The sequence below is a fragment of the Pelodiscus sinensis genome, chromosome 3 (genome assembly GCF_049634645.1).
Source record: "Pelodiscus sinensis isolate JC-2024 chromosome 3, ASM4963464v1, whole genome shotgun sequence".
NCBI lineage: Eukaryota > Metazoa > Chordata > Testudines > Trionychidae > Pelodiscus > Pelodiscus sinensis.
The window spans coordinates 39617784-39636295 of NC_134713.1; the positions used below are offsets into that span (position 1 = coordinate 39617784).

At 43.6% G+C, this 18512-nt stretch overlaps 1 protein-coding gene across 2 annotated transcripts in view; it reads right to left on the reverse strand.

Moving 5' to 3' along the window:
* CSMD1 (CUB and Sushi multiple domains 1) overlaps positions 1–18512 on the reverse strand; it is a 1865804-nt gene that overhangs the window by 1034701 nt on the left and 812591 nt on the right. The window lies entirely within an intron of this gene.

Sequence of the window (18512 nt, forward strand, 5' to 3'; positions counted from 1 at the left end):
GTTACGCCTCGTGGAATGAAGAGTAACGGTAGTTCGAACTAGGAAGCCTAGTTCGAACTACCTAGTTTGTGCCCCGTGTAGCCGCGCTGCATGGGGTACGAACCAGCGGGGTTTTAAAAATGGCGGTGCCCCGCTTATGCAAATGAAGCCCGGGAAATTCAAATCCCGGGCTTCATTTGCAAGTGCGGTATGCCTACATTACCCCGCTAGTTCGAACTAGCGGGGCAGTGTAGACATACCCTTATACCAAAAGATATAGAAAGAAGAAAAAAATTGCCAGTGATTAAAGTTTCCAAAGAAAGGAGATTTCAGTCAGTGTGAAAACTAGAGGGATTCAATCATTGTCTATCCCAAACAAGTTATTATGCATGTATTTTCCTAGGCAGAATAAAGAAAGTAATAGAGTCAAGGTTCAAACTAGAATAGACAGCGTTCAGACAGTAGAAATTATGTATAAATCAAGTAACACATTATGTAGAAATCAAATAATTGATATAACGTCATAGACTTGTTGATCAAATGGCAATCACTGCAATATATGAATTTTACAGATGTCTGAAAAGTCTTTGCTTCAGTGAATAAAACAGTTTTTTGGAAGTTTCCACATCACTGTGGAATTCCTCAGAAGTTTGTGAACATCATTCAGAACTTCTATGAAAGTATGATATTCCAAGTAATAGCTAACAGTGAACTGACTCAGGCATTAGAGGACACAATGGGTGTCAGACAAGAAAGTCTTACGTCACTCAAGGTAACTTTTACTGATAGTAATTTGGGAAATTAGAAAAACCACAGAACAACCAAAGGGCATACAATGGACTTTCACATGGTTATTAGATGACTTTGTCATTGCAGATTACATCAGTCTGCTTTCATATAGCCATAGAAATATCAAGCTAAAGCAAATAAACTACAGGCCTGTAAACAAAGAGTAGAGCTAAAAATCAATTCTGGGAAAACTAAAAACATGAGAATCAACAGACAGAAACACTAATATACCTTCTGCACCTGACACAGAAAATGCCAGATATTTAACATATCCCAGTATACATGAAATACAGGATGAACAAGTAAAACAAGAACAGTGAAAATTAGACACTTTTTGTAACACTAAAAGTGATTTGGAGAAACACAAATCTTGACTTCCCAACTAACTTTGAATTTTTAACCACTGTAACATTGGGATTATTAGATGGTACTGAAATCTGGCTAAATAATGCCTTACTATCTAATCTGTTAGTTTTTGAAAACATCTATTTGACACAAATCCTCAGTATCAGATGCCCAGAAAAAAATGAATAATTCTGAAGCATGACAAGTCAGAGACCAACAGGCTAGGAAATTACAGAATGAAAATGGAGATGGCTATGATGGCTATGACATATATGTAGGAAAGACCCAAATAACATCACAAAATATGTGTAGAGTGTGTCTAGACTACACAGTTTTTTTAAAAAAAACATTGCCTTTTTTCGAAAAAGCTTCACCAGCGTCTAGGCTGCCGCCATGTTTTTTCAAAAGTAAATCGAAACAACATAGCAGTTTTGTCGACAGCGGTAAACCTAGTTTTACAAGGATGAATCCCTTTTTTGACAGAGATCCATCAAAAAAGGTGTGTGTGGACACAGGGTTTTTTTTTCCCCTGAAAAAACAGACCTCCAGGGAAAATCCCTCATGGACACTCCATCTGCAGGAAAACCCTCTATTGTTCCTGACTGTAGCCATGTATTAAAGACACAGGCACCCTGGGCAGCCATTGTGGCAGGAAGGCAGCCAGAGGAAGCCACTGACCACTCAACTCTCCCTGCCTGTCTGCCAAGGAAGCATGGCAAAAGCGCAAGACCCCTGAGGCCCCCAAGGACCTTCCAGGGAGCAATCCCATAACCCATCCAGGGGGCCAAAAAGGCGAGCTCCAGCCTGGTCAGGGCCTGAGGTCCTGACATTATTGGAACTTTGGGGAGAGGAGGAACTTTGGGGAGAGGAGGAATCCTTGCAGGCTCTGCATTCCCAATCCCAGAAAGCAGACATTTATGGCCGCATGGCTGAGGGGCTGGCAAAAAGAGACCATCACCCCAGAACCTTGGACCAAGTGTGGGCCAAAGTAAAAGAACTGAGGCAGGGCTATGCCAGGGCCTGTAAGTGCAGCCCCACCTCCAGGGAAGCACCTCATTATTACGCCTACTACCGTGGGGTGGGGAACCTGTCTCTGCACGTGTGCTCCTCCAGTCAGGGTTGGAGACACCTGTCCAGCACTGCCAGGAGGTGGCTGAGGACAACCAGAGCAGAAGTTGTAGGATGATGATGATGAGGAGCACCCCAACAGGAATCTTGTCACCCTCATCCTGAAGCCGGTCCCCCAGACCCAGGCAGCCTCACAGGCATCTTCTGACCCTAGTGAAGGAACATCGGGTGAGTGCGGTCAGGTTGCCACACACACAGAACGAGGGAGGTGGCAGCACAGGGACTGCAGGACAATCTTCACATGTCATGCTCTTCCTGGACAGCTTGCACCTCTCTGTGCATGCGTAAGCACGTTCAGTCCCAAGGCACACATGGGCAGCTACTCACAGGTCGTGGAGGCCCCACACGTCTGACCCCAGGGAGGGCTGTCCTCCCCCTGCCAGGCACTGCAGGAAGCAGGCTAGTCACAAGGGTGAATGCACGACACCACACAGACCACTGCAAGTGTCATAGCCCTGTCTCAGTTCTTTTACTTTGGCCTGGCACTCAGCCACGTATGCACATGCAACACATCAATTGCTCCTGCAGACAGTGCTGCCACGGGCAGGCGGTGGGTGGGTGGGGGCCCTGGGAGAGTCAAGCTGCTCCAGGCCCCTGTCCTACATCTGGTGACCCACCATGGCTGGACACTTCCCTGGGCTATATGGCCGTGGTGGGGGTGTTGCGGGGCATTGCCCTTGCCATCTTGGGGCCCATTTGAGGCCAGGGCTCCTGGCCAGGCCAGACGTGGGCTTACAGTGAGATCATTGGTGTCCCTTGTTCCAAGGACTTACTCTCCCAGGCCCCACTCGACCCCGAGCATATCTAGGGCCACAGACACAAGGCAGCAGACTTTTGTGGGTCATGTGACACCCTCAGCCCTAAACCTCCCTCCCTCCTCCAGGTTTACATCCCCCCCCTCCAGTTAAAGAGACTTTGTTATATTTTGAAAGTTTATTTTTTAAAACATTTTGAACAGTTTTATTTTGTTAGCAAATGTTATTCTTTGCACACTGTTTGATGGTTTTTTAAATACACATTATGTTTTTGTCAGAAAACCTGGTGCGTGTGTGTGTTAACTGTCCGGAGACTGGTGCAGGGATGGGTTGTGGGAGGAAAGGACTTCCAGGGGGCCCAAGCCACAGGCCTCACGGAGGGCCTTCCGGATGTGACCCTGACCTGATGCGCTTGGCAGATGGCAGCTGTCTGGGGCTGCTCGAACTGCCTGCCCTCAACATCAGCCTGTGTGCCCCACCCTGGGAGGAAGGCCTCCCCTTTGCTCTCCACCAGGTTGTGGAGCACGCAACACACAGCCACCGCCTCAGGGATATTGCGTTCCCCTAAGTCGAGGTGAGTGAGCAGGCACCTAAACCTCCCCTTCAGCTGCCCAATGGTGCATTCCACCTGCAAGCGTGCTCAGGTCAGGTGCATGTTAAATTGTTTCCTGCTTGCATCCAGATGCCCTTCTTGAACCAGGGCATACGGGTGTACACTGCATCGGCCACGATGCAGACGGGCATCTCCATGTCCCCAACAGCAAAGTTTCACTGAGGAAGAATGTTCCAGCCTGCAGCCTGTGGTATAGGTAGGAATTTCTGAAGATCCGGGCATCATGTGTTTGGCCCGACCACTCAACATAAATGTCCGTAAACTTTCCCTGGTGGTCTACCAGGGCCTGCAGTCGCATGGAGAAGTAGCCCTTTCTGTTGATGTACTGGGCTGCTTGATGGGGATGTGTGAGGATCGGGATGTGAGTCCCATTGAGCATTCCTCCACAGTTTGGGAATCCCAGCCCAGCAAAGCCAGCCATAATAGTGTCCTGGTCTCTGAGGCGGACAATCAAGTTCAGCAGCTCTGAGTTGATGGCCCTCACCACCTGCAGAAATAGGCACATAGAAACTTACAGAATAGGAAGTTAGAGGGGGTGCCCGAATCCTTGGGAGGTGGCTCCCAATCCCTCCCCCTCACAAAGGCCCCAGGAACCCCTCCCGCCCGGCAGCCCCTCCCAGCAGTAGGGCAGGGTTAGGCCAGGAGCCCTCCCCCGCTCCCACTCCATCCTCCACTCCCTCTGCCCTTTCCTGTTACACTCTCCCTACCCCTCATGGACTGTCCTCCGAAAGGGACTTACCTCCATCAACACAACACCAACAGTAGATCTCCCCATGCCAAACTGGTGTCCCATCAAACAGTAGCTGTCAGGGGTGGCCAGCTTCCAGAGGGCAACAGCTACCCTTTTCTCCAGTGGGATGGCGGGGCGCAGGTGGGTGTCCTGTCATTGCAAGGCAGGGGCAAGCCAGGTACACAGCTCCTGGAAGGTGGCCTTACGCATTCAGAAATTTTGGAGCCAAGCCTGAGCGACCCACCACTCCATGATGAGACGGTTCCACCAGTCTGAACGTGTCTCCAGCCTCCAAAATCACCTCTCCTGGAAGAAGTTCAGTGGCAAGGACAGTGTTGTTGCAGCTTGAGTGAGGGACTCAAGGCTGGTTTCTGAATCCAGACCTGGCATGAGCATCATGAAGGTCTCATGGAGGTGCAGCAGAACTTGAAGTGTTACAGTGTGGGGACATCGCCCGCCCGGAGCAGCTCCGGCTCCATGGCAAAAAATAGATCGTAAAGCACAAATGCCAATCAAAAATCTCACTGCTGTGGTGTACCAGAAAGCAGGGCACTCAAAGCAAGCACTGCAGAAGCTTTACTGTCCCTCTAGGAGGTAGGAAAGCCATCTGCAGCAGCAGAGGAATGGCTGTCTAGGGGTGTCCCTTTAAGCATGAGTCTCTGCAAAGAGCATGCTGAAGAACCCATAATAAAGGCTGCCCCCAGGTCCTGGCAGAAGTTGTTCCGGGTCCCCTTTTTTTGACACGGCATCCGGGCAGAATGGATGCTCTTTTCTGAAAAAGCAGATCACTTTTTCAATCTGCTTAGTGCAATCTAGAAGCTCTTTTTCGAAAGAGGCTTTTTCGAAAGTATCTTTCAAAAAAGCCTCTTTTGAAAAAGGCATGTAGTCAAGACATAGACTTAGGGTGTAGAACTAGGACACCCAAAGATAAGAAGACACAAGATAAACCAAAGAAAACATGTACATGCACAATAAAAGCGTAAGTGAAAGTTATCTGAGGTTATGTCTACACTACATAGTTTTTTTGGAAAAACGGTGGATTTTCCAACAAAACTTCAATCATGTCCACACTGCAATTGCGTTCTTTCAAAAAAAAAATTGAAAGAACTGAAGGGTTTCTCCGACATTGGTAAACCTCTTTCTACGGAAAGAGGAAGAAGCCTTTTTCCAAAAGAGGTCTTTCGGAAAAAGGCATGTGTGGATGGGGAAGAAGGAATTCTTTTGCAAGAAGAGGAAAGAGGAAAAAGACACAGGTGCCCTGGTGGCTATTCTGCCCATAGTAATCACAGCTTACATGTGAGATAGCATTCAGGGTGGCAAGCAGATCACTTTTTTGTAGTATGGATGCTCTCTATCAGAAGTATTTTCGGAAGATCTCTTCCAGAAAAGTTTGTTCTGAAAGAAGCCTGCAGTCTAGACATAGCGGCTATGTCTAGACTGGCCACAAATTCCGGAAAAGGGATGAAAATCAGGTAAGTCAGCATAGGGAAATCCGCGGGGGATTTAAATATCCCCCACGGATTTAAATAAACATGTTCGTCGCTTTTTTTCCGGCTTGGGGAAAAGCCAGAAAAAAAGCGTCTAGACTGGTGCGATCCTCCGGAATAAAGCCCTTTTCCGGAGGATCTCTTATTCCTACTTGGCCAGTCTAGACGTAGCCAGCCAGAATGATATAGAAAGAACTAAGACAGGAGACGCACATAGAACAGAGAAGCATGAGACATATCAACATTTCAGGTCAGAACAAAACTGTGATTTCCTTTGAAGGGGAAAAAAAATCACATCCCCTTTTTACATAGAAGTTAAGGCTACCTCACATTTCTTCCTGCTTCAAATTACTTGACTGTTAAGTTTAATAATCGTCAAGTTGCAGAGAATCCTAGAAATGTATTTATACTGTGTTCACCACTGTCAAATCTGGATTGTTTACAAAAGAATGGTAACAAAGCCAGAAAAACTAAGCAATAGACTTGTTTTTCTCCTTCTTAGCTGCCACTTTGATGATGGAGATCATGGTTCTACTGTAATCTTTTAACAAGAACAATTGATGAAAGAATCAGTGAGAAATTTTTTTTCCCTAAATAGTGTAGTTAGATTTATTGGGCTTCATTATACTTTAGTGCATGGAATCAGAAATCTTTTTTCAATCACACTTGAAGTGTTTCATGCATACTGCAGAAAAAATATCCTTCTTTTACTAATTGGTTTTTGAAGATTTTGTTTTCATTTTTCATTTTTTCTATGCTACTACAAATTCTGCAGATATTCATTTGTAGGGGAAAAAAAACACCCTTACTATCAATTGCAGCATTGTGCAATGATAAAACAAACAGACCAATAAACAAGTGGTGACAAGTGTAATTCTGTGCACTGTAAGTACTGTAGTGGTTTAAAAATACATTAGATTCCAAATCTCAATTTTTAAAAAGTGGAACACTGAAAAAAAGAATTTTTTTTTATCAATTATGTATTCCAATAGACATATTTCATGCATCTGAACAAACAGAAGGCGCATTCTCTAGAAATGTTTCACATACCATCAAAGGAAAAAATCATTTTTGATACTTTGCTTAATGAGCAACATATGTCTGGCAAGCTATCATTGCACAGTTTTTTAATTGAAAATATCATATTTTTCCAGGTTATTTTTTCAGTGTGTGCTTGACAATCAGCACAGTGGTTTTGTTCCAAGTGAAGGAGAATAAGAAGCAGAGAGTGATCTGTTTTATTATAGTATCAGAGGGGTAGCCGTGTTAGTCTGAATCTGCAAAAGCAGTGAGGAGTCCTGTGGCACCTTATAGACTAACCGAAGTGTTGGAGCATAAGTTTTCGTGGGCACAGACCCACTTCATCAGATGCATGTAGTGGAAATTTCCAGAGGCAGGTATAAATATACAGGCCAGAATAAGGCTAGAGATGACGAGATAGATCCAATCAGGGAGGATGAGGCCAAATTCTAGTAGATGATCTGGAGGTGTGAATACCAAGAGAGGAGAACCTGCTTTTGTAGTTAGTTAGCCATACACAGTCTTTGTTTAATCCTGAGTTGATTGTGTCAAACTTGAAGATGAACTGTTACTCAGCAGTTTCTCTTTGAAGTCTGGTCTTGAAGTTTTTTTGCTGCAGGATGGCTACCTTAAGATCTGTGTAGGTAGAGAAGGGGCATAAGTGGACAAGAGTTGAGGAAGCGTTGTTCCAGGTCAGCCATAAAAATGTTGGTGTATTGTGGGGTCATGTGGGTGCCCACAGCAGTGCCACTGGTCTGGAGGTATATATTGTCACCAAATGTGAAAATAGTTGTGTGTGAGGATAAAGTCGCAGAGCTTATCCACCAGTTGTGCTGTGGCATCATCAGGGATACTGTTCCTGACAGCTTGTATTCCATGTACATGTGGGATGTTTGTGGAGAGAGCCTCTACATCCATGGTGGCTAGGATGGTGTTTTCTGGAAGATCACCAATGCATTGTAGTTTTCTCAGGAAATCAGTAGTATCATGGAGGTAACAGGGGGTATGTCTACACTACCACTCTAGTTCGAACTAGGGTGGTTAATGTAGGCATTCGAAGTTGCAAATGAAGCCCGGGATTTAAATATCCCGGGCTTCATTTGCATCTTGCCAGGTGCCGCCATTTTTAAATCCCCGTTAGTGTGGACTCCGTGCCCACGGCTACACGCGGCACGAGTAGGTAGGCTTCGAATTCGAACTACCGTTACTCCTCGTTCCACCTACTCCGTGCCGCATGTAGCCGTGGGCATGGAGTCCGCACTAACGGGGATTTAAAAATGGCGGCGTCCGGCAAGTTGCAAATGAAGCCCGGGATATTTAAATCCCGGCTTCATTTGCAACTTTGAATGCCTACATTAACCACCCTAGTTCGAACTAGGGTGGTAGTGTAGACATATCCTGGGAGTGCAGGTTTTCTCTTGGGAAAGTCAGGATCCACCTCATCCTCTCTAGCCTGATTCTGGCCTGCATAATTATACCTGCCTCTGGAAATTTCCAAGACATGCATCTGACGAAGTGGGTCTTTGCCCACAAAAGCTTATGCTTCAACACTTCAGTTAGTCTATAAGGTGCCACAGGACTCCTCACCACTTCTGTTTTATTATAGCACAGCAATGAAGGAACACACCAAAGTTTTGAGAAAAGATACAAACTACAGTGCAGCATGAGGTGTAGTAATGTCACTGTCTACTAAGCTTGTAATGCTGTTAGAGATTATATTAAAACAATAGGATCGTTTTCATGAAAATAAGATACTTGTGAACTGACTTGACTGAAGGGTTTGTGTTTGTTTAACCTGGAGATTCATTAACATGCTAAAACTTTTCCTTATAGGCCTGTTTATCTCTTCATTGCAAGAAGCAGCTAGTCTCCATCTCCGCACTTTCCTTAACTGATGTCTGGAAGGAGGTTGTGCAGAGGTAATGAAGAAAAGTGATAATAGTTTTGGCAGTTTCCTTCAAAACTACTTCATATCTAGAGCTGTAATTAACTGTAAACAGAGTAGAACTCAGTAGCAATTTACTGATTTAAATCAGGACTTTTCTTCTACAATATGTCCCATAGGCAAAGATTCATTATAACTGAGTACCATCTCAGATTGAAGATTTATACACTGTGGTAGGTAAGTAAAACCTTTTTATTCACCAATATTTCATAACAGCTGTGCAGGATCTTGTTGGGCTGTCAAACAAATACTCAAAGGGATCTCAAAACCATGGAGGGATTACAGATATTCATTATAAATTATACAGATTAAAAGTTGCTCCCTTAGCTCTTCCTGTATTATAACTGACATTAGCTCTCTTGGGAAACTCAGGATTTTCTCCAGCACTATGCAGAAATCACTTCAGGACTCTGAAAATATATTGAGGTTTAAGATGTATTTGATAGCTTAAATGTTCACAGGGACTCAACATTGTAGATCACAGGAGGTGAGCTCATTTGCCCATCAGTTTTACAACTTAAAGCAAAGTGTTGCTGCATGAAAGATACTCTATCATTTTCTTCCTATTCACACCAGGTTGACCTCCCTGCAGTTGTAGGACAAAGATGTATGTGCTTTCTGTGTACAAAAGGCAATATGGAATTTCACATCAGTTGAGGCTAGGACTACAGTTTGCAAATACTATTTATGGAATTTTTAATGTATTTAATTGCATAGCTTTTTACATTTTGTTTACATCCGCTTGTGATAACCCTCCTATAATTAAAATGGTATCAGTTACTCAGTAAATGTTTTCAAGCCATTTCCAGAAATGTACTTCTTTTGTAACAAGATTTAAAGAACAAGAAGAGGGCATTGCTTAGAGTAAGATTATGGGCTATGAATACTGAAGAAATGACAGCAAACTATTATGGAAGAAGTACATATATCATATTTCTCCAGGTAGACCTACGGAGTTAAAGATACATGCAGTGCAAGCCTGGAGAAGACGGTAGAGTAGCTTAAACTTAGACAAATCAGAGAAGCTACCCTGAATAAATTACAAAAGGATCTACTGTGAGTGGCACAATAGATTGAGATATATGTTGATATAACTGAAGGAAGACAAAAGAAACCTACTGTCTTGTGCTGCCTTCATAGATGTTTGGTCAGGATGTGTGGCAGTAAACAACCAGTGTTGCGTGTCTCACCAAGCAAATGGGTGGGGAGTGTACAAGCCCTAGCCTCCACGGCTCTTCACTGTACCACTCATGCAGCCAAGCAACTGGCACAAGGTGGCAGGGGGAGAGATAATAATCTTCCACTGTAAAAAATCATATAATTATCCATCTACTCTGTATTCCCCCCTCCCCCCCATAAAAAAAAGGGTGAGGAAAGAATTTATTATGCCTCAGAGAGTCACAAGTGTTTTCCTCTTCCGCTCCGGGCAAGGTGTCAGCTAGTCACTGCTTCTTAAAGGTGATAAGTTGCACAGTCACAATGTCACTCGAAGGTATGAGTAATTGTACAGGGGTGTGGGGTGATTTGGATTCCTGAAAGATTTTATCATGTTTATTTTTTTAACATGGAGAGAGAAAAAATATGAAGATGGAAGCTATATGGAAACAGAAGCACCAGGCCAGAGAGAGGCACCAACCTGGGGTGTGGCTGCACAAAGGAGGTCAGGTATCTTGGGAGCCAGCACAGAAGTGCATGGATCTAGGTTGTTAAGCAGCCTGTTGTTGGCTAGAAGACCAGCAGAAGCCACAATCTCTATAGGCCATGTCCTCCTCTCAGGAGGGTATCAGCAGTTCTCTGTTTCACCCACCACTGTGGTCAATTGCGGCTCCAAAGTATAGTCCCTTATCTCCAGGACAAGCCAGTCTGAACTGGACATGTGTTGGCGGCAAGGTGTGCTGCAAGGGATAGGGTTATCATTTGTCCCGTTTTTACCAGGACTGCCTATTTAAGACCTCCTTCTGGCATCCTGGCATTTTTTAAAAAATGGGCACATTATCCTGTATTTTCCCTGAAGTGAGGCAGGATGAGCAGGGAGCCACTGGCACTCAGTGCTTCAGCTGCAGGAGCCCTGAGCTCTGGTGGCTCCCCCCGCCATTGTAGGGCTGAAGCCCGAAGCACCAGCAGCTCCGCTTTCCTCTCCTCTCTCCAACCCCGCTGCAGGGCTGAAGCTTCAAGTGCCAGCAGCCCCACTTTGGGCTAAAGCACTGGCAGACTCCCCCCCCCCCCCCACCCCCTTGATGTCCCTATTTCTCATTAAGAAAATATGGTAACCCTGGCAAGGAAGAAGGGGAAACCTCTGACAACAGCCTTGTCCTGCCCTCCTTCATTCTCCCTCCACTGCCTTTTGTTCCCTGGGCCACTTCCCCTGTGACACTTTTGAACCCTCTTGGCCCTTGTAGCAAGGCCAGCAGCCTGGCAGGTATCAGGCTGGAGACTCCCTCTCTTGCCCCCTCGATCTTGCCCAGCACTGCTCTCTCCAAGGTGCTTCTCCCAGGTCCTGTTCTTTCCCTGGTCAGGGCCTAACTGACTGTCTTTGCTGGGCATTTCCTTAAATACACAGCTGCCCCAGCAAGTTACACCCCTATTGGCTCCTTAAAAAACTCTCCTTAATTGGCCAGGGCTCTGCACAGGCTCCCTCCAGACAGATTTAACCCCTTCCTGCCAGTGTGGGGAAGCCACTCCACCACACAGATTAATGTCCCCTATCACTCAGAGTGACTCCTGGCAGTTGGGTTAGTTACATTATTTTTTCCTTGATAGGGAAAGACTAAGAGAAAAAAAATGTAGAATCTATTTTGTGGTAGATGCTTTTTTCAATGGCCAATAACTTCCATCCTTTAAAGGTGAATTCTAAACTTCATCAAAGAGATATTTGATGTTGTTTGTCTAGCTCAACCATTCTTGTTTGTGGAATTTATCAATAAATTTTAGGATTCCCCAACACAAACCAAAGCACACCTCTAAGGACCCTCTCCTACTATAAGGAACCCAAAGTGTAGAGGGAAAGAGAAAATTCGGAAACCTGTGCCCAATAAGACAGTAGAATTTTCTTGTATAGCCCAGAGGCAGAGAGAAAGAGAGATGCTTGGTGTTCCATAAGCTCACAAAAGAGAGCATGCTATTGGGGTTTGGTGAAGTTCTAAGAGGGAGCACTTGGTCTTGCTCCAAGGCTTGAAAAGGGTGGGGGGGAAAGCTTGAAGCACTCCGTTCCCATAAAAGAAAGTAAATTAAGAGAGAAAGAGAGAGTTAACTGAAGTAGGGATGTCATTCCAAGTACAAATAACTTTGAAGAAATTATGACGATGAGACAGAGAGTAAGACTGCACTCCATCTTCTTCACGGGGATATCATTATGATATGATTACGGAATACTTATGATACATTTTGCACAAAATGAGTTATGTGAGGTCATTAACAAAGTTATGATTTGCTGAATATGATCATCCTGTTAGCATACATGTATCACTTTTTTATCTGATATTATAAACATTGACTATGTATCTGTATTTCAAATATGCAACTCTGAGTGACACCAAACCTAGCCTTTTGGTATAATAATGAACAAGTCAGACAGTGCTGATGACCCATGTGGAGTAGCTTAACTATGGAATAGCTTAACCTTCCTGTGGACATTTTGACCAGCCTGTAAGCATTTGGCCACCAGATGTCTCTGAACTCCATCTTGGGATGTCAGTATTTTTCCACAAACTGTACTGGAAATCAAGAATTGGAAGAAAGAATTCATGCCATATTCTAAAGCTTTTTGTTTGTTTCAAAATAAGGCCTATCCAAGAACATTATTTTTCAAGAATTGGAAGAAAGAATTCGTGCCATATTCTAAAGCTTTTTGTTTGTTTCAAAATAAGGCCTATCCAAGAACATTATTTTTCCTAGTGTACCTTGCACTAAAACTTGATATAGGTAATTTCATGCACTAATCCTGCTGAAGCTGGTTCAGATTGTTTCTGTCATAACATGTTTAAAGAGCTCATTGGTCAATTCTTAAATTGATATGAAACTGTCAGTCATGATGATATTCTCTGTTGAACAGATGACTGACACTGAAAAGCTTTATAATAATTGAAAATGTCAGTTTATCATTGGAAGTGGACATGAAGACCTTGCCAGCGTACAGATGTCTATATTTTTCAATGCAGACCCTTACCTGCTTTTTGTTCTGAGAATATAATTTCATTGAAGTAATCTAATAGCAGACAAAAAGTCAGTGTAAGATTTTTTTTCTTTTAATCAAGACTCTACTGCCAGGTGAGTTAAAAACAAGATGAATGTTTTAAAATTAATTTTATTTAATATATACTTATTAATTATAAAGCAATTCCTTAAAAATCCTTAAGAAAATCTGGCAACCATAAAAAATTAAATTGTTCAACTGATTCAGAGTATTACCTAGTGATAGAAGAGTAATCAGACTAATAAAACATTTATTATATTAAACAAAAAATACTTTGTACGCTTTATTTTGCTTTAGCCAGCAATACGTAACATGAATATGATGCAATTATACCAAATTTGAGTTTGAGCTTTTGGTCGGGTTATTAAAAATGACACCTTTAGAATACTCTAATCCAGACGATATTAAGAAAAAGTACAGCAGGTATTTATTTACATCATACCTTCATTAATCTAGTATCCAAGTCTGTTTCTTCCATATTCATTATTTTCTTCTCACATTTTAGCTGTTTTCTTTTCATTTATACATAGAATCATAGAACACTAGAACTGGAAAGGACCTTGAGAGGTCATCAGGTCCAGTTTTCTGCCCTCATGGCAGGGCCAAGAACAGTCTAGATCTAGCCAACCTGCTCTTAAATATCTCCAGAAATGGAAATTCAACGACCTCCCTAGGCAATTTATTCCACTGTTTAACCACCCTGACAGTTTGGAAGTTTTTCCTAATGTCCAACCTAAAACTCCTTTGCTGCAGTTTAAGCCCATTGCTTCTTGTCTATCCCCAGAGGCTAAGGAGAACAATTTGTCACCCTCCTCCTTGTGACAGCCCTTTAGATACCTGAAAACCGCTATCATGTCCCCTCTCAGTCTTCTCTTTTCCAAACTAAAAAAGCCCAATTCTTTCAGTCTTCCTTCAGTGGTAATGTTCTGTAGACCTTTAATCATTGTTGCTCTTTTCTGGACCTTCTCCAATTTCTCCACATATTTCTTGAAATATGGTGGCCAGAGCTGGACACAATACCCCAGCTGAGGTCTAATCAGTGCAGAGTAAAGAGTTGACATGAGAGTAGTCACTCATTTCAAGGCCATGCCAAAGAATGCATGTTCTAATCTAGAAATGACTTCGGATCCCATTTATTCAGGAGTTGACTGACTGAATTCTAGGATGGCACAAGATGAAATAAGAGCAAAAACAGGTTATGTCAATTAGTGTTAAGAACTTATGTGCATTATAGAAGGATTTAATGGCCTCCGTTGGAAATGATAATTCAGTTATTTATATTTGCTACACTGTTCTTATGTATCCAAGAAATTCATGTAAATATTGAATAGTACAAGACCCAGGACTAATTCCTATTAGACCCCACTGGATATATCACCCCACTTTAATAACAAACCATTGATTCAATGGATCCTCACCAAGAAATTCCTAGAGTATATTGATTCTGGGTGACCATGCCAGTCCCCACGCTTTGAAGGGACCCTATGGGTCAGCATGATGGGCCGGTGTAGTGGTCCTGGAATTAACATATTTGTCAATTCCACCTGAAGGCATACACCCCCTTACAGATGTCCCTGACTTCTGGAAATAATTCTGATCAGGAATCAGGACCTACAACAAAACTTGCCTTCAGGCAGACTCGTTGATACAGAAAGCTTGCAGCAGGCCTCCTGATACATCTGAGAACCTGACTGGCGGTATTGGTTAACGCACCCAGGAGAGCCAATAGCCTCTGCAGGCTCTTTGACAAGGTATGTGTGGAGGCTCCAACTGTCATCATGGAAGGGGCAGGTTGAAGGTGAAAGGGGTGGGGCCGAGGACAACCAGACATCAGAGCTACCTGGAATGCATCATGCGGGCCTCAGGCAGCTCTCAGCGTAGCCTGGTGTGTGGCACACTCCCCTCCACCCTTGACACTTCAGCAGTGATTTAAGGAGTCCAGCAATTCCAAGGGGTCCAGTGGGAACACAGCACAGCTTTGTTCCACCCCAAACCCAACCCCAGCCCCAAGAGCAGCTCCACTCAACTTCCAGCCTCAATGGTTAGCCACTGGGTGAAAGAGTCCCTGGCTAATTGGGGGGCACTGGAAAATGGAGATCTGATCTCATTTTTCCAAGCAGTAGCAGGACGAAGGATTAGGGTCTCATACTTGCTTTGGCACAGGGCCCCACAAAATAAAAATCTGCTTCTGCTGGTTTGATGCTTGTCTCTGATTACAGACTGTGGAAGTCAGTTTATGCCTATTGGTTTTACCTAGGTTTGTTCTGCTGCTGCTGGCACTAGCCACTAGAATTACTGCCTGTTTTTTGTTTTTTTTTCACCCCCGAGCAACATACGTTTTGCTGACAAAAATGGTAGCTTACACATGTCCATTCTCATGGTGGATAAATATCCTGCAAGGAATGTGTTTGGTGTAGGGAGCTTTCTAGGTCTTTGGTATGAGCTATTTATAAAGAACACAACACTTTGCCAAAGGATTTCTGTCACAGAAAGATCTCTGTATTGACACAAAAATATTTCAAAAAACAAAAACAAAACAGAGTATTACAAACATATTTGCCCTTTACTGAATAAAGTTACAAGTATTTTTTATCCAGGATAATTGGAAATATCACAATACATATGTTACAAAATGTTAAAACTAATCAAGGAAATACCATAAAGTTTTCTTCTTCTGACTGCAAAGGACAGGCAAAGCTGATAAAAAAAGAAGCCATGTAAAACAGTCCTACCTTATATAGAAGCCTAAAAATGAAAAAGGAATTCAGGGTGTGCTCTAAGACCCAAAAATCTAATTTGCACAGTGGCCATGCTAATTTGTTTATTTTCAAAGGAAAATCTTTGGTTATGAATTTGGGGGTTTGGTTTTTGGTGGGTTTTTTTTTTTTTGGGGGGGGGGGGGGAATGTGGTGGTTGAAAACACCAAGAAAAACATGTATAACTGGAATGTTTTAAACTTTTGTGGATCTCTTAATTTTTGAAACAACAGACATCTTGTGAAATGAACACTTGCAAATATGTTACCTAAATCAAAATCTCCTAATATCATTGGGTATGTCTACACTACAAAGTTCATTCGAACTAACCGCCGTTAGTTCGAATTAACTTTCACAGCATCTATATATGCAAACTGCTACTTCGACCTTAAATCGAACTAGTGGAGCGCTTAATTCGAACTAGGTAAACCTCATTCTATGAGGAGTAATGCCTAGTTTAAGTAGCTAGAATTAAGTAGCTCGAATTAAGGGCTGTGTAGCCACTTAATTCGAACTAGTTGGAGGCTAACCCTTCTCTGGTTCCCCAGGTGGCAACTCTGGTCCAAACCAGGGAAACTTTTCTGACCTCTTCTCAGCCCCGGAGCCCTTAAAGGAGCATGGTCTGGCTATAGTGCTCATGCCAGCTGCAAGCCTGCCAGCATCCAGCCAGCAGACCCTGCACTTGGTACGGCAGGAGGCAGCCACCTGCTGCCACCCAGCCCTCCGCCTCTTCCCAGGACCAGGATGGCGGCTCTGAGGAGCCTGCCCGGGGCCGCAAGAGGCGGGTGCCCGCCTTGTCTAGAGCGGAGAGCATGGACCTCATCAAAGTTTGGGGGGAGGCCTCCAACATCCATGACCTCCACACTAGGCACAGGAATGCAGCCATCTAGGGCAGGATAGCTGCCAGCCTGGCCACCAAAGGCCACATGCTAACCCAGGAGGAGATTTGCATGAAAATCAAGTTGGTCCAGTGAGACCCCCGACCGTGAGCCCTGAGCTTAGAACATAAGAACATAAGAATGGCCATACTGGGTCAGACCAAAGGTCCATCTAGCCCAGTCTGCCAACAGCGGCCAACACCAGGTACCCAGGAGGGGATGGACCGAAGACAATGACCAAGTGATTTTTCTCGTGCCATTCATCTCCAGCCTTCCACAAACAGAGGCCAGGGACACCATTCCTATCCCCTGGATAATAGCACTCCATGGACCCAACCTCCATAAATTTATCTAACTTCTCATTAAACTCTATTATAGTTAACATAAGAACATAAGAACGGCCGTACTGGGTCAGACCAAAGGTCCATCTAGCCCAGTATCCTGTCTACCGACAGTGGCTAGCACCACGTGCCCCAGAGAGGGTAGACCGAAGACAATGATCAAACGATTTGTCTCCTGCCATCCCTCTCCAGCCTCTGACAAACAGAGGCCAAGGACACCATTTTATCCCCTGGCTAATAGCCTTTTATGGACCTAACCTCCATGAATTTATCCAGCTTCTCTTTAAACTCTATTATAGTCCTAGCCTTCACAGCCTCCTCTGGCAAGGAGTTCCACAGGTTGACAACACGCTGTGTGAAGAAGAACTTCCTTTTATTAGTTTTAAACCTGCTACCCAATAATTTCATTTGGTATCCTCTAGTTCTTCTATTATGGGAACTAATAAATAACTTTTCTTTATCAGCCCTCTCCACACCACTCATGACTTTATAGACCTCTATCATATCCCCCCTCAGTCTCCTCTTTTCTAAACTGAATAGTCCCAGTCTTTTTAGCCTCTCCTCATATGGGATCCGTTCCAAACCCCTAATCATTTTAGTTGCCCTTTTCTGAACCCTTTCCAAGGCCAAAATATCTTTTTTGAGGTGAGGAGACCACATCTGTACACAGTATTCAAGATGTGGGCGTACCATAGTTTTATATAGGGGCAGTAAGATGTTCTGGGTCTTATTTTCTATCCCTTTCCTAATAATTCCTAGCATCCTATTTGCCTTTTTGACCGCTGCTGCACTCTGTGTGGAAGTTTTCAGAGAACTGTCCTCGATAACTCCAAGATCTCTTTCCTGATTTGTCATAGCCATATTAGCCCCCATCATACTGCACGTATAGTTGGAGTAATTTTTCCCGATGTGCATTACTTTACACTTATCCACATTAGATTTCATTTGCCATTTTGTTGCCCAATCACTCAGTTTGGTGAGATCTTCTTGGAGTTCCTCACAGTCTGCTTCTGTCTTGACTATCCTAAACAGTTTGGAATCATCTGCAAACTTTACTACCTCACTGCTTACCCCTTTCTCCAGATCATTTATGAATAAGTTGAAAAGGACTGGTCCCAGGATTGACCCTTGGGGTACACCACTAGTTACCCTCTCCAATCTGAAAATTTACCTTTTATTCCTACCCTTTGTTTCCTGTCTTTTAACCAGTTCTCAATCCAAGAAAGGACCTTCCCTCTTATCCCATGGCCATGTAATTTACACAAGAGCCTTTGGTGAGGGACCTTGTCAAAGGCTTTCTGAAAATCCAAGTATACTATATCTACTGGATCCCCCTTGTCCGCATGTTTGTTAACCCCTTCAAAGAACTCTAATAGATTAGTAAGACAGGATTTCCCTTTACAGAAACCATGTTGACTTTTGTCCAACAAATTATGTTCTTCTACATGCTTCACAATTTTATTCTTTACTATTGTTTCAACTAATTTGCCCGGTACTGAAGTTAGACTTACCGGTCTGTAATTGCCAGGATCGCCTCTAGAGCCCTTTTTAAAT